The sequence below is a fragment of the Trichechus manatus genome, unplaced genomic scaffold, assembly GCF_000243295.1.
Source record: "Trichechus manatus latirostris isolate Lorelei unplaced genomic scaffold, TriManLat1.0 scaffold00022, whole genome shotgun sequence".
Lineage (NCBI taxonomy): Eukaryota > Metazoa > Chordata > Mammalia > Sirenia > Trichechidae > Trichechus > Trichechus manatus.
In genome coordinates this window covers 5,091,416-5,103,034 of record NW_004443958.1, presented here as the reverse complement: position 1 = coordinate 5,103,034, position 11,619 = coordinate 5,091,416, and the positions used below count along the sequence as shown (strand labels likewise).

At 40.1% G+C, this 11,619-nt stretch overlaps 1 pseudogene; it reads left to right on the top strand.

Annotated features, from left to right (window-relative positions):
• Positions 1–9,836: 9,836 nt before the first annotated feature.
• LOC111819959 (uncharacterized) lies at positions 9,837–9,950 on the top strand (annotated as a pseudogene).
• Positions 9,951–11,619: the final 1,669 nt, after the last annotated feature.

Sequence of the window (11,619 nt, the reverse complement as noted above, 5' to 3'; positions counted from 1 at the left end):
GGTGAGAGAATAAATGCCATTATTATTTAAGCCAGTTGGATTGTGGATTTTCTGTTACTTGCAGCCAAAAGCATCTTCTATGATTTGTCCTAATATCCTAAGATTTAGACCTAGGCACAGAAGAATCTGTACCCCTTTCCACTCTGTGACAGTACAGATATATCTGATACTGAAGTCCATATTGCCTCTGTGTTTATCCATATAAACTAAAAAAACCAAACCCATTGCCATCGATTTTGACTCATGGTGCCACATGTGTTACAGAGTAGAACTGCTCCCTGGGATTTTCTTGGCTGTAATCTTTACAGAAACAGATCACCAGGCCTTTCTTTTGTGGTACAGCTGGGTGGGTTCAAATTGTCAACCTTTGGGTTAGTAGTTGAGCACAAACCATTTAACATGTTATCAATTATTATATTTGAAGACCGTTTTAAACTCACTTTTTTTCTGCAAATTCCCTTAGCCTTTTGTGCTAGGTGTTACTATGGTTGGACATTTTCCTGGCTAGTAACAGTATGAAAACTACTTGCTTCTGAATAGAAAGGGAATCACAGTGGTCCCAGATGCACATTCCCCCAGGTAATTTGTGCAGGATAGAAAAAAACCTCACTGGTAATCAACAAAATGATACCTCATTACACTGGCTTGACCCTCGTCTTCCCGTTGTGTTACTTTAATTACAAACATATGGAAGGACAAATTAGCTGATTCTCTGGGGTGAGCCAGGCAGTGACAGAGACAGAGCCCAAACCAGAGAGATCTCGATTTCCTTGGCAAGGCCATGTTTTCCTGGGGTGCTTTATACAGCTTACAGATGACACAGCTGCAGGTCTTGTAGCTATTGTGGTTTAGCTACCCTACAGTGCAAGAAGCTGACACGCAGAGGGAGTGATCCCGTTAGCCTGAGTATGGGTCCCAGTGCCTGTGGAGCTGCTTGTTTTCACTCTCTCTGACTGGACCATCCTCACCTATTTCCTCCTACAGCTATTCAACTTTGATTTCTGGTCAGTCCACACAGGCTGTGTCAACACTCACAAAAATTGAAGAGAAAAACAAAAACAGTCACTGGAATAGTGTTTCTCAAACATTCACGGACATGCAAACAACATGGTACTATTGATAAAATGCAGGTGATGATTCAGTGTGTCCTGGGTGGGGCCTGAGTTCTGCATTTCTGAAAAGCTCCCAGGTATTGCTGATGATGCTGGTTGGTGGACCACTCTGTGAAGAGCAAGGACCCAGATCACCTGGGCCTGAGATTAAATACCCGGGGATTAACTTCAGGCCATGATGAAACTGGGGTTTTGCTTTCTGTTGGGGGACTTGGATTGACCTGGTTAAACAGAAAGCTTGTGGTCAGTCAGCCTGGGCATCTTCAGTAGATGAAATCATGACATATGAAGAAAAGCAGACATCTGCAAGAGAGTCTGAAAATGACGCAAAGATGGACTAAGTCCTGGAACTACTGGAGTCCCTGGTTTCAGTGGTTCCTGAAGCCCTGCCGACGGGCGGATTGACCAGTAAGCACAGTATGTGCCAGCTTACAGTAAACAAGGTACCAAAAAAACCCAAAACCAATCCTGTTGCCATCAAGTCATAGTGAGCATATCTTTGAAAAACAGGTGAAATTGTGCGTTACAGATTAGAAAGTGAGCACAAGTAAGCCCGTGCGTACCTTACTTATTGGTAATCCATCCGTGCCTGCTGAATCCCTCAAGGCTGATTGTTCAACACTTCCTCAGACTGCCAGAGCCCAAAACTCCCTCTCTTCACTTAACCAGCTAGATTTGGATTTCTACTATTTACAGCCAAGAGTCCTAGCAACTACAAATTGTAATGAAAGGCTAAATAAATCATGATGTATCCCTACAGAAGAATTATGCAGTTGTCAGATTTTTTTTTTCAGTATATATATTAACATTGACAAATATTCATAATATCAGGTTAAGTGAAAAAAAGGATAATACCATGTACACATACAGAATCATCTGAATCATACATATTTTTTAAGAATATTAAAAGTCAATACTCAAAAATGTAAATAGTAGTTGTGGTAGGCTGAATAATATCCATTCAAATATGTCCATGTCCTAATCCCAGAACCTGTGAAATGTTACCTTACATGGCGAAAGGTACCTTGCCAACCTTATAGAGTTTGAAGGATCTTGAGATAGGGAGCTTATCCTGGATTGTCTGGGTGGGCCTGATGGAATCAAAACAGTCTCTGTAAGAGGGAGGCAGGAGGAGTTAGAATCAGAGGAGAAGGCAATGTAATGATGAAAGTAGAGATTGGAGTGATGCACTTTAAAAACGGAGCAAGGGGCCACAGCCAAGGAATTTGAGTGGCCGTTAGAAGCTGAAAAAGTCCAGGAAATGTATTCTTCCCTCAGAGCTTCCAGAAAGAACCAGGTCTGCTGACACTTTGACGTCAGTCCAGTGAAACTGATTTCAGAAACTTCTTAAGAACTGTAAGAGAATAAATTGTGTTGCTTTAAGCCAAAATTTGTGGTAATTTGTTACATCAGCAACAGGAAAAATACAGTAGTTGTCTCTGTATTTTCCTTTAATCAATATATATTACTTTTATAAGAAAAAAATAATTTCAAGGAAGGAAAAAGTATAGATTGCCATATGATAAGAGGTATTATTAATAATACTTTATACATTTTTAACATAACTTAGTTGTTTTCTAGGACTGTAGAATCTAATCACAGTACAGTCTTCTTTCAACAAATATTTCAGGAGAATCTCACCCTGTAATATAGAATTCTGACCCCATCATTCCCCTGGAACACTCCTGATTCTGCTGTTAATATCTAACAGGTGACTCAATAAAATGCATTCATAAGGGCAACACATAATGAAAACCAAAAGGCCTGGTGATGTACTCAAGGCACAGAGTACATTGAAGACGAAGCAAACTCATGACACCACTTGAGGTTCCCCATTCTCTACTTGGTGTCTTCCTAGCACTGTGATTCTGGAATCACATTTTTAATCACCAGGAACAACGACAACAAAAAACCACATGACTTCTACACACCCAGGGGAGTCTGGTGTAATATTAAAAGTCTTGAAATCCTGAAGGCTGCTTGTGAAACAACCAAATGAGGCTGAAGAGCCCTGGTCTGACCTTCCCCACCCGAGGCTGGGATCATAGCCACTTCTCTGAGCCCTCATAGTCCTCTGTGTACATTTATTCTGTCACACTCCATCCCATCCTAACATAATTATTTGTTTTTGAACCTCTCTTCCCAGCTAGACTTGATTTCCTCTAACATAGGAGCTATACCTTACTCCTCTCTCAGCCCAAGAGAGTTCCTGGCATAGACAGGACATTCAATAAATGTTTGTTGAGTTAAATGAAATTGAATCCTGACCTTAGCAATTGAATATTAGAACTCTTACTTACCCAAGATAATAAGAATTGATTTTCTTGACTCCACCTTCAAAAAATTTGCTGAAGTGGAACCACATGACACCTTGATCAACTATACCCCAGGCTGTGAGCCAACATGAGACTCATTCTAGGGGAAGCCTGTCAATCTCTGTTTAACTTCAGTTTCTATTTCAAAGGGTAAAATTCAGGCAGTGCCCTGGACCTCCAAATGAATTCATGATGAATGAAAAAAGGCTCATTCTCATCCCCTAATTTTTCTTCCTCAGGATCAATTCAAGCCAGGCCAATTTGGTTGCTGCAAATTTCATCCCTTCCTCCTTAGAAAGCTTTTGTTAACATGGGTGGAGGTCCAAAAAACTTCTAGATTTCTTCTTGTAATTCCAACTATAGCTTTGAATAGTTGAGAGACATTGGGCATATTATCTGTCTGAACTTCATATCTATTGTGTTTATCTCTCTGAACTTCAGTTCCCTCATCTAATAAGTGAGATTAATATATCTACTTAGTTAAGAGCGTTATGAGAATTTTGGCAAAAAATGTATTTAACATAGCAGAATTCCTGCACATAGCAAGTGCTCAAAAAGTGATAATTGCAGTTATCATTAATAATAATAATAATCCCAGACAAATGGCAACAGAGAGGGTAAGGTCTAATGCTGCAAATACCCAACTGCCCCAGACCTGGAAGACACCACTCCCCAGCTATTGTCCCCCCAAATAGCCCTGTCCAGGGGTGATACCAAGGTCCCTAGGTGGTACAAATAGTTTGTGCTTGACTGCTAACCTACGGTTGGTGGTTTGAACCCACCCAGTGGTATTGAAAAAGAAAAGCTCTGGTAATCTGCTTCCATTAAGAGATTACAGCCAAGAAAACCCTATGGAGCAGCTCTACTCTGTAACACATTGGGTATCCATGAGTTGGAATTGACTCAAAGGCAAACAATAGGAGTGATGCCATACAGAAAAATTATTGTATCTTGGTTCTTTGAGCATCTACCATCAAAGAGAGGTAACTCATTCATCATAACCAAATAACCCTATTCCCATTTGGACCAGCCTCATGTATATCCATGCAGTTCCTCCCCTTCATTGGAAACTAAACTTTGTTTGACCCTTTACTTCCAGTCATTCCTTACCAAAGTTCGTGGTGTTTTAGAATCAAAGGCTCGAAAGCACCACAGTTGATGGACTACTGTTGTAACAAGAACCAGATTTACACTCCCACCTGAAACAACTAGAAAACAGGGCATATATACGAAACAACGGTTTGCAAGGTATTGAACATCAGCAACTGTCTTAGTTATCTAGTGCTGCTATAACAGAAATATCACAAGCAGATGGCTTTACAAAGAGAAATTTATTTTCTTATAGTCTAGTAGGCTATAAGTCCAAATTCAGGGCGTCAGCTCCAGAGGAAGGCTTTCCTTCTCTTTTGGCTCTTTCCCATCAATCTTCCCCTGGACTAGGAGCTTCTTAGTGCTGGAATTCTGGGTCCAAAGGATGCACTCTGCTCCTGGCGCTGCTTTCTTGGTGGTATGAGGTTCCCGTGTCTCTCTGCTCAATTCTCTCGTTTATATCTCAAAAGAGATTGGCTCAAGACAGAATTCAATCTTGTAGATTGAGTCCTGCCTCATTAACATAACTGCTGCCTATCCCACCTCATTAACATCATAGAAGTAGGATTTATAACACAAAGGAAAATCACATCAGATGGCAAAATGGTGGTCAATCACACAATACTGGGAATCATGGCCTAGCCAAATTGGTACACATATTTTTGGGGGATACCATTCAATCCATGACAGCAACGAAGGATAGTGTTCCCTGAGAGAAGGAGGCAAATGTTCCCAGGACCAAGTACTAGAGGAAAGTAAGCTGCCGAGGGAGAGAGAGAGAAAGAGCGAGAGAGAGAGAGAGAGAGAGAGAGAGAGAGAGAGAGTGAGAGAGAGAGAGAGAGAGAGATCGCGTTCTGGAGATCTGCAGAGTTCCCCTTGAGACTTCAGCTGAGTACTGATCAGTGCATGTATGCGAGAAAACTACCTGCGGCCAGGGAATGAACCACCTGAAAGCTCTATAAGGAACAGTATTTGGATCTCAAAAGGTCCAAAATATATTTCCTGTTCCTAGCAGCAACAATGGAGAATATAACAATTCATAAGATATTGGGTAAATACTCAAAAAAGTTCTACCTCAATCCAAAAAAAAAAAAAAAAAAACCTGTTGCCATCAAGTCCATTCCTACTCATGGCGAATCCATGTGTGTCAGAGTAGAACTATACCCCATAGGGTTTTCAATGGCTGATTTTTCAGAAGTCAATTGCCATGCCTTCCTCCCAAGTCATCTCTGGGTGGACTCGAACCTCCAAACTTTTGGTTAGTAGCCAAGCACATTAACCATTTGTACCATCCAGGGACTTCCTTTGTTGTTTTTGTTGTTAGGTGTTATCAAGTCGATTTTGACTCATAGTAACACCACGTGACAGAGTAGAACTGCCCCATAGGATTTTCTCGGCTATAATCTTTATGGAAGCAGATCACCAGGTCTCACTCTGGTGGAGCCACTGGGTGGGTTCGAACCACTAAACCTTCAGTTAGCAGTCAAGTGCTTAACCATTGTGTCACCAGGGCTCCTAACCCCTTGCTCTTGAGTCGATTCCGACTCATAGCTACCCTATAGGACAGAGTAGAACTGCCCCATAGGTTTCCAAGGAGCAGCTGGTGGATTCAAACTGTCGACCTCTCGATTAGCAGCTTGTGTTCCTAACCACTGTACCCCCAGGGCTCCCCAGGGCTCCTTAATAGGGCAAAATTAGCTCTTGATTAGCACTACTCTGATCTCATCTAACAAAGCTTAAAAGCAAACCTAAAAGGATCAAGTTGTTTTCTGCATCAAAAAGAAAAAAATCTCAAGAATGTTTGTAGAAATACATAAACATCTAGCATCCAATAAGGTACAATTCTCAATGTCTGGAATCCAATAAAATAGTCCAGGCACGCAAAGAAAAAGGAAAATAAAACCCACGATGAGGAAAAAAAATCAATGGAAATAGACACGTAAAAGATACAAATATAGAATTAGTAGGGGGAAAACAAACAAACAAACTCCTTGCCATCCAGTCAGTTCTAACTCATGGCAACCTCCTGTGTTACAGAGTAGAACTGTGCTCCATACGGTTTTCTTGGCTGTAATCTTTACTGAAGCAGATCAGCAGGCCTTCTTCTGCAGTGCCACTGGGTGAGTTTGAACCACCAATTTTTATATTAGTAGTCAAGCGCAAACATTTTGCACCACCCAGGGACCTAAAGTAGAGGCCTAGATTCCCCTAAATTAGTAGGAGGCTGTGGATTTGGTAGGTTTGCTGAGATTGTAGCCATAGTTAGAGTTTCTTTCTAAGGACTAAGGCAGAGCAGGTAAAATACACCAGGATGCGCTCTTCAGGAAACAGGATCTCCTGTCAGTTGTTTACAGTCATAGAACTGTGTCTGGTATCTGAGAAGCATTCAAATAATATTATACATTATTTGTATTATATAATATAATAATATACCATTTAACCAAGACAGCAAAAAGAGAAACTACAGACTAGGAAAAAACCTTTGGCAATGACATATCTGATAAGGGTCTAATCTCTAACATATATTGAAAACATCAACAATTCAACAACAAAAACACAAACAATCCAATCAAAAAATGGGCAAAGGACATGAACAGACACTTCACCAAAGAGGATATTCAGGTGGCCAACAAATACAGGAAAAGACTCCCACGATCCTTGTACAATACCAAAAAAAAAAACCAAAACAAAAAAACCTGTTGCTGTCAAGTCGATTCTGACTCCTAGTGACCCTATAGGACGGAGTAGAACTGCCCCATAGGGTTTCCAAGGAGCCGCTGGTGGATTCGAACTGCCAACCTTTTGGTTAGCAGCCTGAGCTCTTAACCACTGTGCCACTATTAGCCAATAGAGAGATGCAAATCAAAATTACAATGAGATACCATCTCACCCCTGCAAAAATGGCAATGATCAAAACAACAGAAAATAACAAATGCTGGCGAGGTTGTAGGGGGATTGGAACTCTTACACATTGCTGGTGAGATTGTAAAATGGTACAACCACTATAGAAAACAGTATAATGCTTCCTCAAAAAGCTAGAAAAAGAAATACCTTATGATCCAGCAATCCCACTACTAGGTATATATCCTAGAGCTATAAGAGCAGTGATACAAATAGACATGTGCATACCTATGTTCATTGCTGCACTATTCACAATAGCAAAAAGATGGAAACAACCTAAGTGCCCATCAATGGATGAATGGATTAACAAACTGTGGTACATGCATACAATGGAATACTACGCAACTGTAAAGAATAATGCGGAGTCCCTGAAACATCTTTTAAGGTGGATAAATCTGAAGGACATTGTGCTGAGTGAATCACAAAAAGACAAATATTATATGGTCCCACTGTTATAAAAGATCAAGAACAGATATATACACAGAAAGCAAAGTTCTTTGTTGGTTACCAGGGCTGGAAGGCAAGGGAGGGGAAATCACTTTTCTAGGTAGTAGACACTTGATACTTGTGGTGATAGGAAAGACAAAATCAAATATGCGTGAAGTCAGCACAACTTGACCAACGTAAATAAAGAAACTAAGAAGTACACGAGAAAAAATGGACAATTTTGGTAAATGCTATAACATATACAATATTGCAACCACAGTAAAAACAATAAAAAAAATGTGTGGTTATGTGGATAGATATGGATGCACATATGTGTATAGAGTAGACGTATATGCATATGTAGGTGTATCAGTAGGCATATGTATATATGCACATTTGTGTATGCTGCATATATGCCCACATAAATAACAAACCACACAGGGGGCTCAGTTGTGGAGGCTTCCTAGATATATCCAAACAACTCATGAGATTTGTGTACTGGGTTAGAAGGCTTGGCTTCATAGTCTTGGGGGACAACTTAGTCAATTGGCATAACATAGTTCACAAAGATAATGATCTGCATCCTAGATTGGTGAGTAGCATCTAGGATCTTAAAAGCTCACAAGCAGCCATCTAAGATACAGCTATTGGTCTCTACTCTTATGGAGCAAAAAAGAGTGAAGGAAATCAAAGGCTCAAAGAAGAAAATAGTCCACGAGACAGCCCACATGAACCACAGCCTCTTCTAACCTGAGACCAGAAGAACTAGATGGTGCCTGGCTACCACTACAGACCATTCTGATCAGGGACACAATAGAAGGTCCCAGATAGAATGGGAGAAAAATGTAGAACAAAACTCAAATTCCTAAAAAAGTTCAGACCTACTGCACTGATATAGACTAGAGAAACCCCTGAGACTATCCCCGTAAGATAACCTTTGAACTTGGATTTGAAATTATTTCTGCAGGTCAACTTTCAGCCAAATAATACACTGGCTTATAAAATAAACAGTATCACCTGTGAGTAGTATGCTCCCTTAAACAATGAACTATATGAGACCAAATAGTCAGCATTTACCCAAAAACAAAGATAAGAAGGCAAGGAGCAGAAGGGAAACTAGATAATGGAAACAGATCGAACAGAATGGAAATAAAGAGAACACTGACACATAGTAAAAATTGTAACTAATGACACGGAACAATTTGTATAAAATTATTAAATGGAAAACTAATTTGCTGTGTAAATTTTCACCTAAAACACAATAAAATATTATTAAAAATAAATAATATACCGTTTAATTTATGTTAAATGGTCAGCTAAATCCAACAAGCTGAGGCCTTCCTAAGAGAAGCAGTTGCAAATAGCAGTAGCCTCCAGCTAGTCTTTCTATGGCTGTACAATCAGGAGAGAGGTCCACACCCCTAGAAACATGCCCAGTAAGTGATTTTGCCGTTGACAGATTCGATTCGTCTCAATTCTTCTCTTTGGGCATGGGGTAAAAAAATGCTGGAGGAGAGTGTGGCTGAGGAGACTTATAGAGGGGACTGGATCTCCCTCTAGAGGCCAAAAGGAGTTATCTTCAAAAATGTAGCTAGTTTGGAAGGCAATTTTTAAAAAAAAAAAAAAAGAAAGAAAAAATGGTTAATGTTTGAAGATACAACAACATCAGAACAACCTCACAAAGTACCAGATTTAACAATATTCCTTTTATTACACAATATTCCAACATAGGGAGCCCCAGTGGCACAGTGGTTAAGAGCTCAGGCTGCTAAGCAAAAGGTTGAGAGTCTGAATCGACTAGCTGCTCGTTGGAAACCCTATGGGGCAGTTCTACTCTGTCCTATAGGGTCACTATGAGTTGAAATCGACTTGACGGCAATGGTTTGGTTTAACAGGTTTATTCCAACAAATATTGTCTGTTATGTACCAAATACTGTATAAGGTATGGGGTGTTTGTCTAAGTTCATGTTGCTTTTTAAAAAATCAGTCTTACAGGCTGTATGAAAGGAGAGAAGGTTAGCACTCCCCTTGACAAGGATGGAATAGGCCCTTGGGCATACCGTTAAGGCGTTGGCACCTACTTTGTGGCATCTAACCACAGTTAAAAAAAAAAAAATCAGTCTTACTCTGTACACTGTGTAATTGCAGACATTCTAGCTACAGTGCACATAATAGTTTCGTGGGATGTTGGAATAATTAAACCTCAGACGGCATCTAGTTTTGCCACTCAGATATCCCTAAAGTTTCCCACATTACATAATAATTTCTAAAAATCGAGACCACCCTGGAGTTTTGGGAGCTTTTTGGTTTTTCTGATTTTTGTTGTCTTTTTTACTTTTAATATATAAAAATGTAAAGTTCTTTGCCATCTGCCTTCTAAAGTAGCTTGGGGAGAAAGTAAATTTTCAAGCGTTTTCTCTAGAATGTAATTCTACAAAAGCAAATGCATATGTCATGGTACTCATCGAAATCACAGCCATTTCCTGTTACATGAATGAAATGAGAAGGGTGAGCAGAAGCATATAAGCATAAGTCACAAAGTTCTTAGTTTGGGTAGTAGGTCTGGTCTTCATATGATGGATGATAGTAAAAGACTAATTGATCATACTTAAAGCTGACAGTAAATTATACCATAATTTATACAAACTCTGATGAGAACAAGAACATGAAATAATCCAAGCGAAAATTTAAATCACTTTCCATACACAGATATCAGCTTGCATTCCTGTCTTCTGCTAACACTGCCACGGTTTTCTATGGGGAAACACGTCTTACCCGTTCTCTGTTCATGCGATTCAGGTGGAGTTAACTCTACTCCCAGATCCAGAGTTGGGCATGATCCAGAGCATCAATCATACGCTCTTGGCCACTGTACTTGGTTCAGGGATGTGCACATTCCTGGGACTTTTGCTGGAGCCAGTAAGAGAAAGGTGATCTATTTTCTTCTGTGTCTTTTAACTACAGCTTCTGGAGGTCCCTCACCCCTCAAAGGAGAACACCTACAAAGAGTAAAGTCAGAACAGAGAAAAAGTAGAACTGAACTGAGAGCTAGAGTAGGGAAGAGAATGTTCTAAATGAAATTGAGCACCTGGATCCAGCTGAGACTGAAGCTGTACTTTTTCCATAATGTGATCCAATAAATTACATTTTAAAGCCAGTTTCCATCACTTGCAGCTACTATAACTGTCCTGACTAATGTAACTTCCATTATTCACCAGCTCTAAATCTGTCAATTGCTCCTGCTCTGGGTCCCCATCACCCTAAGCCAGCCTATTCTGCTTTCAACTAAGCTCAGATTATGACTAAGATAATGCTGTGCTCCTAAAGCAGGAAGCTTCATTCATAGCAAGGCTAATGTATTTATTTATTTATTTTATTGTATTTTAGATGAGGGTTTACAGAACAAATAGTTTCTCATTAAACAGTACACATATTGTTTTATGACAATGGTTAACAACCCCATGACATGTCAACACTGTCCCTTCTCAACCTTGAGTTCCCTCTTACCAGTTTTCCTCTCCCCTCCTGCCTTCTAGTCCTTGTCTCTGGACTGTTGTGCCCCATTAGTCTCGTTTTGTTTTATGGAGCTGTCTAATCTTTGGCTGAATGGTGAACCTCGGGAGTGACTTCATTACTGAGCTACAGGGTGTCTAGGGGCCATACTCTCAGGGTTTCTTCAGTCTCTGTCAGGCCAGTAAGTCTGGTCTTTTTTTGTGAGTTAGAATTTTGTTCTACATTTTTCTCCAGCTCTGTCCAGGAACCTCTGTTGTGATTCC